We start from the raw sequence: 11,323 nt of genomic DNA, 5'->3' as shown, positions 1-11,323 counted from the left end.
ACTAATGACTTCAGAATAAGCTTCGGCTTCTTTTACGGAGTTTCACTTGAATACAGAGGGCAGGGCAGCCTTCGAATTGTTAGCTGTCTACTTTGACTCTCTGAGTGTAATATTTCTCAAAGGGAGGCACAAGAGACTTCCTCTAACTCCGGTTGTCACCCCGTGAAAGTTTATTCCAAAATGGATTGTTTAACACTGAAATCACTGTGATCCAATGAATAAGATTGGAAAGCAATTTTTATAAAGTCTCATTTGTGAATAGCACAGAGATTTGACATTTCAGGGACAGAAAGAAGGGTAAAGGAACTAGATGAGGCATCGTCAAAGTTTGCTCTTGACTTTCCCTCTAGGGCTTACCTGTGATTTGCTTTTATTTACAGTTCTTACACTTTAGGTTTCCTATCAGGTGCTCAATATTATAGACAAAGATTAGAGGGTTTTTTTTTTTTTTTTTTTTTAAGATTTTATTTTTTTATTCGACAGAGATAGAGACAGCCAGTGAGAGAGGGAACACAAGCAGGGGGAGTGGGAGAGGAAGAAGCAGGCTCCTAGCAGAGGAGCCTGATGTGGGGCTCGATCCGAGAATGCCAGGATCACGCCCTGAGCCGAAGGCAGACGCTTAACCGCTATGCCACCCAGGCGCCCCAAGATTAGAGTTTTTTAATTTTTATTTTAAGTTTGTTCGTTTTTTGAGAAAGAGCATGAGCGGAGCTGGGGTAAGGGAAAGATGCAGAGGGAGAGGGAAGGTGAGAGAATCTTAAGCAGGCTCTGTGCCCAGTGTGGAGCTGGACGCAAGACTGGATCTCCTGACCCCAAAATCATGACCTGAGCTGCATGGACACTTAACTGACTGAGCCACCGAGGCACCCGGAGAGTTGTTTTTATAGTAATTGTTGTATTTTATTACTATGTGATTTAATTTTTCTATTCTCAAAGTCTTTTTAGTTAACTTGTGGCTCCCGTGAATTTTTATTCTTTTCTGAAAAGGCATAATATATAATAAGCCTGATAAGACATGCATTATGCCTTTTTAGAAAAGAATGAAAATCCCTTGGCTTGGTGGTAAACTCTTTAAATGCAAAGACCTAACAATTTAATTCTCTTTGTCTTCCATACCATTAAGCACAGGGCTCAAAATAAGTTCTCAGTGAGTATTTGCTGATGGCCAGAAATGCTTTTTCTGTAGGTGTTAATGTGTGTTTTAAATGACATTTTTATTTAACAAGGGTTAAATGTCTTTGTTGCTCACCAGGAATCAAGGGCAGGCACCAAGTTTAGCTTAGTCACTGAGTATCCAGAACAGTTGGAATGGTCTCCTGCCTGAAGGAAGGACTCAAGTAGTATTGAATAGATAAGTAAATGAAACCTAACACTTTTTAAAGTGAAGGGCTTTAAAATGAGTATAGAGGTGGCACCTGACTGGCTCAAGTCAGTAGAGCAGGCGACTCTTGATCTTGGGGTCGGGAGTTCAAACCACGCTGGGCGGAGAGATTACTTAAAAAACAAACAAAAAACCCAAAAAGACAAACCCACACAAACAGAAAATAAAGATGTACTTTATGGGGCTCCTGGTTGACTCAGGAGGTAGAGCATGTGACTCTTGATCTCAGGGTTGTAAATTTGAGCCCCACATTGGGTGTAGAGATTACTTGAAAAAAAAATCTTCAAAAAAATAAAAATAAAACAAAATGAGTAGATAATTGTATTTCTTAATCCTTAAGATGAGCTCTCATATAAGTATTTAAAGTGTTAAAAAAAATACAGCAGGGGTGCCTGGGTGGCTCAGTCCTTAAGCGTCTGCCTTCGGCTCAGGGCGTGATCCCGGCGTTCTGGGATCGAGCCCCACATCAGGCTCCTCCGCTGGAGCCTGCTTCTTCCTCTCCCACTCCCCTTGCTTGTGTTCCCTCTCTCGCTGGCTCTCTGTCAAATAAATAAATAAAATCTTAAAAAAAAAAATACAGCAAAAGTTAGGTTTTTGACATCCTCTCAGATTTTATAAACATAAAGCCACATTTAAAGGGCACAGTTGCCTGAATACATTCAGCACCAGGAAGAGTTACGCTCACAGGAGCTCAGCCACAGAAATGGGGGCCTCTGTCAGTTGTGGTGAAGATGAATGAAAACCAACTTTGTGACTCCAGTCAGCCAACATCCTAATAGGAAATGAAGAGTTTACAGTTCACATTTTCAGGAAATGCCAAAATGCTTTTGATCACATTTGCAGATTTCAGGAGATTTATTTATAGATTCAGTATTCATGACTGCATTGTAGATTGAGTCAGGTTACCCTCTCACTTAGAAGAGAATAGGAAGGTCTTTACCAATATTAACTTGTTGGTTATCAATTGGCAAGGACAGAAGAGAGTCACTTGTTAAGACCCCTTATCTCACTGTTGAGGAGATTCAGCCCAGGGAAGGTGAATGACTTTTCCAAAGACACCCAAATAGTAAATTGTTGCACAGAAACCCAGAATGCTTGGAACCCAGTCTAGTGATCTCTCTCTTAAGCCAGACTGATTCTTTGCTGTGTGTATATGTGTGCTTGTGTGTCCCTCACTCTGTACAGTAGTGTGGGACCATCAAAGTGAACACACAAGTGCAAAGCCATCTCATTGTTCAACAGGGAAGAATTCTTATAAATAGTATTTCTGTGATCTTTAAAATTGTTGCCAAAACATTAAAAACCCAGTGACTGTTATAAGTGTATTGGGAAGGGGCGCCTGGGTAGCGCAGTGGTTAAGCATCTGCCTTCGGCTCAGGGCATGATCCCAGCGTTCTGGGTTCGAGCCCCACATCAGGCTCCTCCACTATGAGCCTGCTTCTTCCTCTCCCACTCCCCCTGCTTGTGTTCCCTCTCTCACTGGCTGTCTATCTCTGTCAAATAAATAAATAAAATCTTTAAAAAAAAAAAAATAAGTGTATTGGGAAATGAAAACAATACTAAAACTAATATTTATTTTGTATTCTGTAACTTACTAGAAACATTGAGAATTAAAGTGTTTTATTTGTAAAACCTTACCAAGAATAGTCTGAACAATGCTTGCCTCTTATTTTCATTGTAGAGCTTATGACAGAGCATCTTTTTAATCCCTTGGCCAATTGTCATACACCTTTATAAATTCAGATCACCTTCCAACATTTTATCATTTGCACTTTTAATGTCAAGAAATATCTCCAAGAATCCCCAGCACAAAGTTATTTTGCCAGCATCACCTTTTCTAGGACATCTTTAACCTTTTCATCATAAACACTTTCCTTGTGTTAAGTTCTCCTTCAACAAGTTCCTCTGGCTGCAGATCTGGAGTCTTCTTTTCTTTTCTTTTCTTTTCTTTTCTTTTCTTTTCTTTTCTTTTCTTTCTTTTCTTTTTTTATAATAATATTTTTTTAGTATATTATGTTAGTCACCATACAGTACATCCCTAGTTTTGGATGTAAAGTTCCATGATTCATTACTTGTGTATTACACTCAGTGCACCATGCAATACGAATCTCTTGAACAACAGCAATGTCAACATTCCCCTCCGTTAGCTCTTTTGTCTCTAACTTCACTTACACTCAGTTCCAATTTCACTCCCAGCATTATCACTTTTCATTTATTTGCTGCATTTTTGTCTTTGTTGGTTAATTCCCTCTTTTGATGATCCATTTTTTTTTTAAATGTCACACAGGTTTATTTTGGGAGACAAGAAGTGACCCAATCACACGCTCTTCTGTCCATATGTGAGCTAAGCAACAGACTCAGTGATCCCTGACAGACTTTCAGAGAGCTCACATGCCTTGTCACTTACCGTGATACACATGTTATTTCTATAGTGATTTGTGGCCTGAAGACCTAGCAGCGAAGTTTATATTTTATGAAATTACAGTTGATACACTGTTTTAACTAAAATTTGAACCATGCTGTTGGGGGGCTGATGTGTAACTAAACCATGGTGAGTGTAATTTGTGTATAAGGGAACCCTTCAAAGTGAGGTCTGGCTATATCCAGGTACACTCTAGTAGAGAGTTTAAAAGGAACATAGACTTGAGGGTTTGATAGACAGGTTTAAATACAGGATAACCATTGTCAACCTTTTAAAAGAAAAAGATAAGCAACTCAGCCAACAAAATCAAGTTTATTCGGGAATGGCACAAAAATGGCAATTTGGGACAAGCACACTATGGCAAATGATAGGTAAGTACATAGAACGATGGAGGAGAGCATCCATTTATAGGGAAAAGAAGGAAGTTGGGAGGGGTGTATTGAACAAAACTCCATTGGAGGAAAATGAGAGTTCATTGGCTGCAGGCAAAGTGGTGGTGGCCTTTCCTTGGTTGCTGAGCTGAGAGGGAGTCTTCCTTCCTGCTGGATTTTGCAAGCTGTGAGGAGTGGTGTGTGTGAGCCCTCCCTTCATGGCTTCCTGATTAATTCTGAGATTTCCTTAACACATTTTCACATCTTAGACAAGTCCCTCACCTGTAAAACTAAGATAGAACTATCTCATCTCTCAGGTTACTGTGAGAAGTAGTGATCACATCAAGATCTCGTTTCACACAGCACTGGGCAGGTGCCTGCCAGGCTTGTAAGCAGTAGTAGTAGCAGCATAAATAGAATCTAAATTTTCCATAGACAATTCCAAAATTACTTTTACATTCTTATTGTAATTAAACAGGGAGATAAAATACTTTATGGAAGCATATCTGTTCACCTTCTTGCAGTTTGAAACCTCTTAAGACTACTTAAGGTGTTCAGTTTTGAGGGGGTGGGGAAGGAAGTTACAATATACAATAAGGTGGAACTGGGGTGTTAGGTGAGTAAAGGGATGGGGTTTCATGCAATGATCTGTGTTTCTCTGAGTCACATCTACATGGTCTTTATTATTTGATTTGGAATTATGTCCAGAACATTAGCCAGTCTGTTAACAAGTGCAAGAATAGGGGGCCTGGGTGGCTCAGTCAGTTGAACATCTGAGTCTTGATTTTAGCTCAGGTCATGATCTCAAGGTCCTGAGATTGAGCCCCTCATTGGGCTCTGTATTCAGTGGGGAGTCTGCTTTAGAATTCTCTCCCTCTCTCTCTGCCCCTCTTCCTGCTTGCACTCTCTCTCTAAAATAAATAAATCTTAAAAAACAAAAACATGTGCAAGAATAAATACATTCCAGGGGCCCCTGGCTGGCTCAGTCAGTAGAGCATGGGACCCTTAATCTCAGAGTCATGAGTTCTAGCCCCATGTTGGGTATAAGGATTACTTAAAAAGAGAGAGAGAACAAATACTTTCCGTTCCAGTAACAAGTAACATATTATCTTTTTGATATCTGTAATTTTAGTTTTCCATATCACTGTTCTTTTCTAAGAGTATATATATGGAAGTATATATATATATATTGGTTGGCGAGTCATAGGCATTAAGGATAACAAGGTAAATGACTCATAGTCTTTATCAATATTTTATTCCTAGTGACTGTAAAATGGTCATTGAGGAAGTGTAAGAACTTTCTCTGATGAGGGGATTGTTCCTCAGATTCTGGTGGTAGTCAATGATATTAACATTGATATTAGGCAGTTAAGACCTGTGAAAGCAAAGAGAGACAACTTGTCTCGGGAGGGCACCCTGATGACCTGTAAGTGAAGTTCCTACAATAAAGCCCCTCAGTTTGGAGTGTGATGCTTGCTCAGCACTTTGAGATGATCTTCCATGCTTACAACCTTGACAAAATATAGACTTTGGTTAAGAGATGCCTGAGAGTTCTCCCTGCTACCTTTTTTTGTAATTGAAATGTGGCCTCAAGTGTTTTTGGGTCCAAGCATTTTTCCCTCTGACATAAGAAACGATACACAGGAAGGTCCTTCCTGGCACCAAGGAACAAAGGCTACTGAATTTGGGAAACTTAACTCTTGATCAGTGATGCTTTTAGAGACAGATCTTGACCAAAAGGGAGAAATGTAAAAATAAATAAAGGAAACCTGAACTAAAATTGAAGTTGGGAAGACTTCTAGAGGAAGGTCTCATCACCAACCACTAGTCAGTTATCATAAACAGGAAGAGAGGTGACTTGCATCTCCAACTGGAAGATGTCACTACTTTACTAGCCTCCCAAGAAGAAGGAAAATGTTCTTCTGCCCAGCAACAAGCCCAACCAATGGAAAACACTGCAGCTCAGCCAATGAAAAGCCATTGTCACCCTGAACTCTTACTTTCTTCCAATGAAGTTTCATTTTTCCTTTGCCAATGACATCCTTGCCCAACCCTCCTTTCTATAACAGCTTCCATTTTGTAGAACTTTCTTGCAGTACCTCTCTGCTTGATGAGATACTCTTGATTCACAAATCACTTGATAAAGCCATTCAATCTTCAAATTTACTCAGTAGTATTTTGGTTTTTTAATAGAAGAAACCAAGAAGAAAGGACAAAGGGCAGGAATAATATCAATAGGTGGTTATCCCAATATTCAGAAGAGGGGGACCATGAAGGAAACCTTAACACTTTTAGGTACATCCTCATAGAAATTTTTAATGTATGTAGATATGTATTGCACATTTGATGTAAATACCAAAATACATAATTTTAGGAAAATGTACACAAGACCAGTCTTTAAAAAAAAAAAAAAAAAAGATTTCTACTAGGGGTGCCTGGGTGGCTCAGTTGGTTAAGCGTCTAACTCCTGATTTTGGCTCAGGTTATGATTTCAGGGTTGTGAGATTGAGCCCTGTGTTGGGCTCTGTGCTGGGCATGGAGACCGCCTAAGATTCTCTCCCTCCCCACCTGCCATACCTTCTCTCAAAAAAAAAAAAAAAAAAAAAAAAAAAAAAAATTTGCTGTCACATGTCAGGAAAACAGCAAAGTTGACTACTTGTCAGGTCAGGTGATTTATCTCTCCCAATATATTAAGCAGGAGGCACTGAGAACTCAGCCATGTCATTAAGGTACCCATCTATTATAGATGCACAACTAAAAATTTTGACTGGCCTTCCATATCTATCAAGGTTCGAAAAGAGGAACAGTACTATCAGATAATGTGCATATATAATTTGTTACAGGGATTTGACACTTAAGCCACTGTGGGAGCTGGTTAAGCGGGATCTGTCTAGAAGAGAAGATGGATATAATGACTGGGACAGCCAGAACAGCTGGAACTCAAGTCGGAGATGAAGCCAAAATTCACCTTAGCTCTCCTTGTTCTTGTCTCTGACCTTAGTAGTATTGGCATCTAGCAGAAGACCCTTCCTGAGTTAAACACATATGTGGCCCAAGAGTTGGGGAAGTTAGAGGAGAAAGCAGGGGAGGTATGGCAGTTGTAAAGCTGGCTTCTGCCACCCACCAATGATGATAAAGAACAGCAGGTTCTGCTCCCTGAAACCTCACACAAGGGTCTCTCTCGAAGTCCCCTCCCCAAATGTAAACACACAGGGAAGGGAATTCTGGACAATATCCTTCAGCTTAACCAGACTGCCACAGCATGAAGCCACTGGCCTTGGTTTCTTTATAGTACTCCATGTGACCTGCCACTTGGTATGCCCTGACAAGAGCAAGTTTAGGACATTTTAGTGATTCTTGATATGAGGCTTTGATACAGGTAATTTTTGGTTTTTTTCCTCCTTGTACAGAAGAGTAAGCCCTATCCCTTTTCCCCCGCCCCTGTCTTATTGCCATCCACATACCAAACCACTTTACTCAACTGACCTTCTTTAACTTATAACTGTCCCCCTTTTTCTCTTGTAGGTCAAAAACTTTGAAAGTCAACATTATTAACAACTCCTATTATGAAGATAAAGATCTCAAAGTTTTTCCAGTTTTGCAGGATAACATTTGGGGTTTATTTTTTTCATAAATAAAGTAGTCAAAATGTACATGTTAGCTGGACACCATTGCCGCTTAATAACTCTCAGGTGATTAAAAAACAAAACAGGGGCACCTGGGTGGCTCAGTTGGTTAAGCGTCTGCCTTGGGCTCAGGTAGTGATCTCAGGGTCCTGGGATAGAGCCCCACATTGGGCTCCCTGCTCAGTGGGAGTCTGCTTCTCCCTCTCCCTCTGCTCCTCCCCTCTAATCCTGCTCTTTCTCTCCCTCATACTCTCTCTCAAATAAATAAATAAAATCTTAAAAAAAAAAAAAAACTTCTGACAAAAGCATAGATAATGAAAATGCTTAGCATATATTTAGCTCTCAGAGGGAGGACTGGAACCCACATGGCCTGTGCTCACACTTCTGTCTGATCACCTCTTCCCCACATGCAGTGAGGCTCAGGAATCATTGGGTAACACTGGCCTCCTTGCTCATTTGCCCTTGGGGAGCGCAAAGTCTACCATGAAGAACTGGAGGCAGGAGAGGCTGCTGCCTAACAAGGGATTGGTATTCAGGGGGAATGATTGTGGGGCTGACACAGGGACCTCAGCACAGGCTCCCTCCCACCCATTCAACCGTGATGGTTTCAAAATAGAAGCTGCAGTGGGAAGGAATTGTTTTCACCATATTACCTTGGGTGAGGTATGGTGAAGTCAGGCACTGATCAAGAGAGAGAAACAGTTTTACAGTTTTCCGTACTTACAGCTCTCGGGCGAGAATACATCATGCCACCCAAGGCCCCTCAGGGGAAGCACCAGTTTGGTCACAAGGCAGAGCGAGGGATAACTGTGGGCAAGCACCTTTATTGTGGTTTTTGCTGGAAGGAAAGGGTTAGACAAGGCAAACAGGTTTAGGATTGGCTAATTTGAGTAATTTCACTGGGCTCTAGGATACAGAGGCTATCCCAGGATACCTGATCCTTGGCCCAGGGTGGGTGGGTGTATGATGGTCCAGAGTATATAATTCAGATAAGGGAGATGTTTGGTGTTGTGGACTTACCAGGTCATTTAAGAATAGGAATTGACCAGCCTCTCTCTAGCTAGGGCCTCAAAACTGGATCAAGATACATCTACCCATACAATTTATATCACAGCAAGCAATATTCTTTCAAAAAATGTAAATGATCACACATTTTGTTACTTCTCTGATCCCCAAACTTTAATACTCCCCATTGACTCTCCTGGGATGAAATATTTCATCAATCAAAAATTGTATTATAGTAATTGCTTTTTAAAGAGTTGAAAAACATCTCAGAGCACTGCTTTATCTGTATTATTTTGTCCCCAAACAATGAAATAGTCAATATATCAAAATGTCAACATCTCTCATATTTGTATAGTATCTTCAATCTTCTGCACATTTTAAATATTCCATATTTTTTTTTAAAAATGGAAGTTACTGAGAGAGAAAGAGAGGCAGAGAAGAGCTGCACGCTGCCCTGCATCCGGTGCATCTTTTTCTTTCCACTTTTTATTGAGATATAATTGACATCTTAAGGTCAGTCTTGATGTACGTCTTATCCAAATGAAGTTTTCTGACTCTCCTGAGCCCCACAGAAATGCAGGCATCTTACTGTACATAGTTTTGTGTGTAGGCAACTTTTTTTTTTATTTTAATGATTTTTTATTATATTATGTTAGTCACCATACAGTACATCCCCGGTTTCCGATGCAAGGCTCGATGATTCATCAGTTGTGCATAACACCCAGTGCACCATGCAATACGTGCCCTCCTTACTACCCATCACCGGTCCATCCCATTCCCCCACCCCCCTCCCCTCTGAAGTCCCCAGTTTGTTTCCCATAGTCCATAGTCTCTCATGTTTCATTCCCCCTTCTGATTACCTCCCTTTCTTTATCCCTTTCTTCCCCTACCGATCATCCTAGTTCTTATGTTCCATAGATGAGAGAAATCATATGATAGTTGTCTTTCTCTGCTTGACTTATTTCACTTAGCATTATCTCCTCCAGTGCCGTCCATGTTGTAGCAAATGTTGAGAACTCGTTCTTTCTGATAGCTGAGTAATATTCCATTGTATATATGGTGTGTGTAGGCAACTTTTGTACATAGTTTATAATCAAGCTAAAAGCTTACAACTCAGAATGAAAACAGAGAGACCTTAGCTCACTAATATCCAAGCCAGGGCTTTTTTCTTGCTCGCCCTGATGAGGAAATGGTCAAAGGGATTGCCCAGTATCACACAGTGCCCCTACAGTCTTTTGCCAGGCAAAAAAACCAATTCAACCAAGTAACTATTAAGCTCAGAGAAGTGCCATAATTCCTCTTTCACTTTTTAATACAAAATGCTGTTTGAAATAACTGCAAAGTAATCCCTGAAAGAACTGCAAATAACCCAAGGGTCCAGCCTTCTGGGGTGATGACTTACTTCTTGAAGCATTGGTGCTGCTTCAAAGGTGCATTTTTCTTCCTTCCTTCCTTCCTCCCTCCCTCCCTTCCTTTCTCTTTCTCTCTCTTTTTTTTACTGATGTAAAATTGGCATATAACATTATATTCCTGTCGGGTGTATCACATAATTCGATATTTGCATATACTACAAAGTGATCACAAGTCTAGTTACCATCTGACACCATACAACTGACCTCCTTCACAAAGGTCTGTTTTTCTGTATTGGTCAAGAAAATTCTCCAGATGAGGGTGTGACTGCTGAACCAGGCTTCATCCCACTTGGGTTATCTCATCCCTCATCTCTGCCTCCTAGAGCACCTGGCCTCAAGGAGAAACATTTGGACAGGCTCTGTACTGCTGCTGGACAGTTCAGTTTGCTTTTTTACTTCATTCTTTCCTTCTCTCAATGGGAAAGGAAGCCAGAAAAAGGGCTTGTGAGCCAGCCTGGAAGATCTCTCTCTTTTGGGTTCAAGAGTGCAGCACTTAAAAGTGAGTGCATACCATAGAACCAGAGTGCTTCAGTGTGCCAGCGTTTACACCTGCTATCTACAGAGGTTAATGACTGTGCCTCAGTTCCCTTCCACCAAGTGGTGATGGTAGTAACATCTACTGCTAGGTTGCTATGATGTTAAATGAAATTGAGTATTCAGAACCAGTACAAACTACAGTGAAGGTGCAATACATGTAAGCTATTGTTATCCTCATTGCAATCTGACAGATAGTACAGCTTTGAGTGAAAGCCTTCTCTGAGCCTTGGGGATCCTGCCTACCCATTGGCACACTCCTGGGGAGGGTTGGGGGGGGGCAGAGCTTAATGGGTAAAGTGTCCTTTCAAGGGGTATTAACTGGAAAATTTTAAGACTCCAGACAATACAAACTTCTGTACCATTTGTTATGGATGAGTGGCTTCCACAGAGGAGCTTATTTTTGAAATTTAAAAATATTTGTTGAAAGGTATTAAATTTGTGATAATCTATTTACATAAACAACGAGAATAAAAAGGCAGGTCAGGGGCGCCTGGGTGGCTCAATCATTAAGCGTCTGCCTTTGGCTCAGGACGTGATCCCGGGGTCCTGGGATCGAGACCCACATTGGA

Source organism: Ursus arctos, unplaced genomic scaffold (assembly GCF_023065955.2).
Source record: "Ursus arctos isolate Adak ecotype North America unplaced genomic scaffold, UrsArc2.0 scaffold_7, whole genome shotgun sequence".
Classification (NCBI taxonomy): Eukaryota; Metazoa; Chordata; class Mammalia; order Carnivora; family Ursidae; genus Ursus; species Ursus arctos.
Note: the sequence above shows the minus strand (reverse complement) of the source record.